Genomic DNA, 7,718 nt, shown 5'->3' with positions numbered 1-7,718 from the left:
GAAAAAAATTTGACTGAAGTGTACAATCCAACAAACAACCAACTTCAAATTGACACGCTCAAGCGTTAATTGGCAAACACAGGTACCTCTTATGTTGGCAACCAGAGGAACCAACTGATCTCACATTCTGCTTAGTTAAGAATACGGTACTGGCGGTATTTTGACGGTGCCCTGATGTTTGCAATTTACATAAGACGTACCCTATCACAGACACGCAATGGATTGTGTTGTACTACACCTCATATCGTAACAAGGACTGCAGGATTTTCAACCCATATAAAACAAGAACCGTGGTCTTCGAGAATAGGGAGTACCAAATTGCTGCTTGTTCTGGGACCTTGCATCTACTTTGGTGGGCGATTAGGGAAGAATTTAGCAGAATTCTTGGATGAATGGAGTATTTTCTGTCCAGAAGATGATGAAGAAGACGACTAAGTGAGGCGCATGAAAGAAGCTTATGAAGGCACAGGCGAGTAAAACTCGTGGCGTTAAATTCTTAATTAGGGAAGTGGCAATTTAATAAAACAGTACTTCATACATTAATTATACATACAGGCATAGAGTTTGGGAAACAAAATGTATACATAATTAATAGCTTAATTATTATTTTAAAATAATTAATGAGTCGCATCATTGCCTTGTTAGAAAATATCAAATTAATTTACATAAAGAGGCATTGCAGCTTTGTGTTGTAATAGCCTCCTTGTATGCTGACTACCAACTATAAACACTAAAGTACAAGACAGATGTGAGAAATGAAGAATTCAAATGTGGTAATTTATGCATTTTTTAACAAAAATACAGGAATTATTTTCTGAAGAGAACAAAATAATAACAGCTCATTTCATAGATTTGTCTTGCTGTGTATAAGTTATTTTCATCATTAATTCTGTTTCTTAACTATTCCTGACCAGAATATTTACTGAGAAATTCAACAGAATTATCTAATATGTCACCTCTGTAAGTCTGCTAAAATGTCCATGTAATGGCTCAATTTAGACATACCGAAATTGGTATTTAAAACAAATAGGATTTTCCTTAAATTTTCACACCAGTTGGTTGGCAAATATTGTTGTGGTTATAGAAATATGAGAAGAAAAAATGGGGTCACCATGCTGGTTTTGCAGATATTTTACATATCAGTAGTAAATCAAGCTTCAAAACTGGTAATTGACTGGGGTGGGTTATGCGAAAAATACCTTTCTTCTTTCTTCTACGCAAAATTAAAATTAAAATTGTTTTTGTTAGATATGAGTAAGATTAAGTAAATATTTAGCAGTTAGCTATAACTGAACATAAAAATTTTGACTTTACCATCATGCACAACAATGCAAAAAGATAATAATCTTAAGTAATTTTTTTTTCAAACTACAGCAGAGTGAAACTGATTGTGCATGAAACAGACTGATTTGGGGATAAGTTCTGCCAACTTTTTACTACCCCAAGTCGTTGTTTTCTCGGGTGAAATTTTAGCTAATATAATATGCTTTGTATACAAATTGCTGTCTTTGATCGCCTGACAGCAGCTTGTTGCAAAAAATAAGTCCTGGAAAAAATTTGATTACAGCTCACATTATTAATTTGTTGATATTCCTTCTTTTTTCTTTCTTTTTCTGATAACTGATCAACTGACCAATCCATTTTCACCTGACACTGATGGCAAGGGAAGTGAACCTGTTTATACTAATATTAATGTTTCCAAAAAGTTAAAAGATGAATTTTTTTTTTTTGCAGGATGTGCTGGTGACAAATGAAACAAAGATGATGAAATACTGATTGTGCTCATTTTAGAAACCACCAAGGAGAGTTTAATCAAGATTATTAGTACCATGTTTTATTTTAGCCAACATTAAAGGCCCACATTCACCCAAGATGTATTGCGCACCGAGGAACAGTTTTCATATATGAAAACCCTCCCATTTTATTTGAGCGCGAGTCGAGTGAGAAAGCAATAAGCGATCACGAATATTTTTTCCCTCCAGCACGAGTCGTAAAGGAAACCTACATGAACCGCTTGAGTTCGGACAGCAAATAAGATCACGCGTTTGGACAATACAGCATTTCAAAACAAAAACAATCGACCGCAATGACTCTTGGGTGAAGGTGGGCCTTTAAGGTTTTTCTGTACATAGATGCAAGGATACAGTATTTTGTCTTTCATTGTTTGCAAATTTAATTTTATAGATTGCATCTAACAATTTTATTTTAGCACTTTTTGTTGGTGAACAAAATACCTCCTTTATTATTCCAAAGTTCAACATAACTGACATTTTCTATAAATAAAATAAATAAATTATTTATTCTTCAAAATAGTTGTGGTTTATTTTAATTCCTACATGGGAACCTCTGCCATCTTCAGTCACGTTGTCCTTGATGTCAAAGATGTTTCTAGCAACTTTAACCAATTTTCAATCAGTTTGGTGTATTGACACATTTAAGTGATGTCTGGCATGTTCAGCTTCACTGACAGCAATAACAGTTATGCATTTACAGTCAACTCTCTCATAGCGACTACTTCTCATAAGTGACCACCTCCTGTAAGCAACCACTTCGTAAATAACCGTTTTGATTCTCAGTTAAATAGTGTTTCAAGAGCTCTCTTGTAAGCGACCACTCAAATTTCTTAAGGGACCGCAGCCACTTTTTAGGCCAGAAAATTGACATCTTCTTTTGTTTTTTGTTTCCAGTAAGCAACCACCCAACATAATCATGTATGATCATTGGTAAATCATAATTTACTCAGAAGTAACAAAAGTTCAATTTCTAATCACGCTACCCTGGACTGCTGACAGATAATAACAGTTTACAGACAGAGAACATGGCTATAATTAGATCTGCAGGTAAATGGGAATTGGTACAGTGATCTGCTACACAAAGTTTCGTCAGAAGAATGAATAGATGTGAAAAAATCAAATAAATTAGTTTCTATTTGCCTAATTTTAGCTGCTAAGGTAATATTAAATGTGAATAAAGGAGAAACGAAGACTGGGAAAAAAGGTGGTCCCTTATTCACATTTAATATCTTGTTGTTGTTGTTTGTTCGTTAAGGTAATATTTTTATGTAATTAGTTTATCAATACAGTATTAGGCTTATTTTGTTGATCTTTCCTGTAAGCGACCTCCTCCCGTAAGCGATCACTTTGTCGTGCCCCAACGGTGGTCGCTTACGAGAGAGTTGACTGTATATAGTGCTATTTGCCAATAGTTCAGTAGCACTTTACAACTATTAAGAAATTTTAAAATAGATTAATTGAGAAATTAATTAATTGAAAATAAAAATAACAATAACTATTGATTCTTGCCAAAACTAAGCAAAATAAAAATTAAAGGTGCATTTTAATACATGCTTGTTAACAAATATACATGATCAAGCAGCAAAAAGTAGCCATCAGTATTGTTTATTTATGTAGTCATCTACATATATCTGAGCTGATTTTCCAGAAGGTGGCTACAGAAATTAAAGTTTTTGTTAACTTTCCTTAAGATATTCATTTTTTTTTCTAGCATTTCCTTTTGAATTTCACATCAATAAAGTACATACATTACAAGGGTCATCCCCCCCGCCTCGTTCCTGTTAATGGCACAGTCAGCCCCATTCTCTCTCAAATGTCTATAAACCGCACAACGATTCGCTTTGAATCCGGCGCGCTCTGAGCTCAGAACAAATTCATTAGACCTAGCGTTTTGTTTGGCTTCCTAAAGCAAAGTTTTTCGGAGGACATCATTAAGTCTAGTGAGGGAAGAAGTCTTACGAGTGCAGTTCCTGCCTCGTCTAATATGCTTCCTAGCTGGTTCTCTTTTGAGCTAAACCACAGGCAGCCCAAGCTCGCGTCACTAGAGAGCGGGTAATAATTTATTACTAGCGGAACGATGACCTTTGAGTGCAAGCGGTATTGGGTTACAGGCAGCCGTTGAGAATTTAAACGCGTTCTAAGACTTTGTTTAGGAAATAAAATACTGTCGATTATGAAGCTTAGAACACGCTAAATTTAAAAATAAAAATAAATAAAACTGACTCACCTCTGGCGTATTCTTGTGCGTTTTGGGGATTATTTTACTGTTTCGGGCATTCTATGAAACCAGGCGTAGTCAATCGATAAACCGATAATCGATAACAATCAATAGTATCATCATTGAAATCGATTTCCGATGGAAATCGATAAGGATTGGTTTATCGATTGTTATTGATTATCATCGATTTTTGTCGGAAACTATTTTTGTCAATTTCTACAAGTTAAAGATTGACACGATATATTTTCTATGGTTTTATTGAGTCATTCAATCGTGGATATGCAATGCAAAAATCAACAAGCTGATACTAAAAGAACAAGAGCAATAACAGAATTTAAGAATTGGTTCATGCTTGGCGTGCGTATATCGAGTTATGAATGCACGCGGGAAGTTTGGAGAGCACGAGAGAAGCGTAAGAGTTACTCGAGGCGTAGCCGAGAGCAACTCTAGCTTCTTGAGTGCTCTCCATTAACTTTCCAAGTGCATCCATAACTCGATATACGCACAGCTAAAAGCATGAACCAATTCTGGTAGAACATAGTGAAAATAAAGTAAAAGATTCCTGGAAAACAGGTTTTGTTTCAGATTAATTACAAAATTCTCTGTACAAAAAGAAGGCGAAAATGGTTTCTCATATCGGTTTAATCTTAACGTTTCATTAAGCTTCAAGCTAATATAAATATACATTTTTAGGGTGTCAGTAAAACGCGGGGTCGGGGACGGGGTCATTTTTTTTTTCTTTTTTTTTTTTTCTTTTTTTTCCTTTGTTTTTTCTTCAACATCACAGGTCATTTGTGGGTCAAATAAGGATTAAAGCCAATATAAAAAAGTTAAGTCTCTAAAGAATTTTTGAATTTTTCAGCAGCAATGTTTTATAAAAATTATTTGACATCGGATTTCCATACAAACACTGTTATTTCAAGCCTGTTTGCCTACTCGTAAAAATTGCGTCAAAAACCGTGATAAGGCCTATTTACATGTCAGTTTTGATGTCGGCAAGGAGATTTCAGAGTTCTCATAGAAATTTCCCTAGTTTAATGACGGTATAAAACTATGAATTTTTCTTTACATTACAGCACAAGAATTTCAAGAATAACAATTGTCTCTCAAGTATTTTGAATCTTTTTTTTTTTTTTTTTGTCACTGAGTTAATGCGTCTTTTTCGGAAAGATTTCCAGAGAAATGTTCTACATTCTATTCAAATGCCGAGCTTTACAAAGGAATTCGAACACATGTTTATTTCATTCTTGGAAATAATAGTCACGCGTGACATGGATTGACTGTAACAAACGAGCACGATCATGGAAGGCGGCGGAGGTGTTCATAGTATTAAAGTTCATGCACATTCTAGTTCACGAATTTTTAAGTTCAAGGAAACATATTGTTTCGTTTCGTTTCTTCGAAGAATAAAAGGCAGTCAATTCACGGAACCAATGTCCCCACAATACGGAACTGCATCGAGTGTTGTCACCGATGACCTATAGTAAGCTAGTAAGCTTTAGAGACTTAACTTTTTTCTATTCCGTTTTAAAACGTGCAGCAACATTTTTTGTTTCCCAATTTTTTTTATTAAACAAAAACAACAATGCATATAATTACGCTTCATAATTTACATGCAGTTCATTTCATATTTACTACTGAAATCGCTTACAATACTTTTCTCAATAATTAGTTACTCACTCTCTAGTTAAATTTCGCTCAGTATCAAGAAAGGCGTGCGTATAAACCTCATATAAAATGCTCAACTAATGATAAAACTGACTTTAATTTAATTAAACAGATGCTTGAGTAATGAATGGAAAAAAACGTTGACATTTCATAGCCGAAGCAGTACAGAAAATCCTTCCTTTAAGAAAAAATTGAAAATGTAGTAACATGTTAAATCGCGTGATTGACTTTGAAAATGTAGCCTTTGGACTTGCATAAATCCAATCGCGTGATCGATATTAAAAATTGTTAAATGGTACGATTGTCAGCGATGAAAAATATTCACAACGCATTTAGTTTGCTTTATTTGGTTCTTGGGACTTATTACTAGTTACGAAGCGTAGAAATAAGTCATTGTCTAGTTGGAAAAATGTTACAAAAAAACATGAATTGACACACTTCTTTCGTTACGCAATTGTCTCACAATGATACCGATCAATTTTTATTTTCTGCTGATATAAGAAGACGATTTGCTTCAGTTCGCTGTTGTAGTTTGAGCTGGTTATTTTTACTTATGATTAACAGATAATTTGTCCTGTCCTGAATTCGGTGTAAAACGGGTGTTCCATGATTTCTATACACCTCCGCGGAAACGAAAACAAAAAAAACAAAAAAACCGCAAACAGAAAGCCTGAAATATAGCCTGGAGTGATAGGGTATTTTCACTTACTCTTCTGTTTGGAATGAAACATTCAACAGAGATTTTGTTGCCAGCATTCCACACACGAAAGCTACATATCTAATAGAAGTTTAATCGTGTAATCAAAGCGCTAGTTGTGCGCCAACTCATGAATGGAACAGGTGAATGTAATGATACATGTATTTTGGATTTTGTCTAAACTTTGTTATTTGCTTATTCCTTGCCCAATGAAACTAGATACATGTGAAAGACTTTGGTTGCCTTAACTCTTTCACTGCCAAATTTCTTGGACTCTCTGGACAATTATCTCGATGTAGATGACCAAACCGGATTTAGTTGTCCTATATGAAGATCTCCTTTGAAATGTTCGCTGCTCTGCAATAACGAGGACTCAAGTTTTTTTGTGACGTCACCTATTTGAAGCGTTGTTGTTTTGCTCGCGAGCACAAACACATTCTAATCGGTAAGTAGTCGGTTTATAAGTGTACTTTCGGGCCATTTTCCACTGCAGAAGCTCCCAGGCTGGCATCATAAAGCTGGAATGGAGAGTAGAGGCAATCCTCTGAAAGAATCCAGAGGTGAGAGATAATTTCATAGAGACTGGGACGCCAAAAGTGTTTGTATCGAGTCATGGTGGCTCACGAGTGAAGTTGTCTCTCTGGCCGTTCTGTGGCTGGATTCTCGGACCTACCAAGACAATTTGGGCGAGATTTGACTTGCAAAGAAAACGATGTGTGCGATATTTTGCCAGTAGGACCGGGTGGCTTGACACTTATAAAAAAAAAACTAAACTACAGAATTAAGATGGCGGGACTTCCATTTCGTCGTTGTATCGAAATTACCCAGAATGCAACTCGGACGGCAAAGGGGAAATCACGGGCTTTGAAAAGTGGCTCGAATCAAATGGCTGATGTTCGAACAGCTGTACGCGTGAGAGGCAAAATTGGAGATAAATGCTTAGTCATGAGATTAAAGTTTGCTGTCATAAAGGAATTTTGGTTTTAAAATGAGATTTTGAATTAAAAAATTGGAAGCAAAGATGTGTGTTTTTCAGCTTTCCTCGATGCCGCAGAAAACGGGCATTCTTGGTTTTGCTTAAAAATAAATGTTGATATGGAACGGCAAACGGAGGATAAACTCAGTTTATTGGCTCTTAAAGCCTAAAACACTTACTAATTGACGCTATTAGTAGACCATAATAACCAGATTGCTGGATTTGAGAACGTGGCCAATCTTGAAAGTGGTAGCCTCTAAAACGGCGAGATTAGTCGCCTTTAGCGGTGAAAGGGTTAATAATTACACTTTTGAATACAGGACCTTGAATTGCTTAGCAAGGTTGAAATGACTTTGCTGTATAATA

At 35.5% G+C, this 7,718-nt stretch overlaps 1 long non-coding RNA gene across 1 annotated transcript; it reads left to right on the top strand.

Moving 5' to 3' along the window:
• The first annotated feature begins 69 nt into the window (after window positions 1–69).
• Window positions 70–3,548, top strand: LOC146484275 (uncharacterized). Its single transcript, XR_014863644.1, has 3 exons — window positions 70–469; window positions 1,735–2,951; window positions 3,049–3,548. It is a non-coding gene; the product is annotated as an uncharacterized LOC146484275 (long non-coding RNA).
• Window positions 3,549–7,718: the final 4,170 nt, after the last annotated feature.

This window comes from Pavona decussata, unplaced genomic scaffold, assembly GCF_977016875.1.
Source record: "Pavona decussata unplaced genomic scaffold, jaPavDecu1.1 SCAFFOLD_34, whole genome shotgun sequence".
In the NCBI taxonomy this organism is placed as follows: Eukaryota; Metazoa; Cnidaria; class Anthozoa; order Scleractinia; family Agariciidae; genus Pavona; species Pavona decussata.
This window is presented reverse-complemented; position numbering and strand designations above follow the sequence as displayed.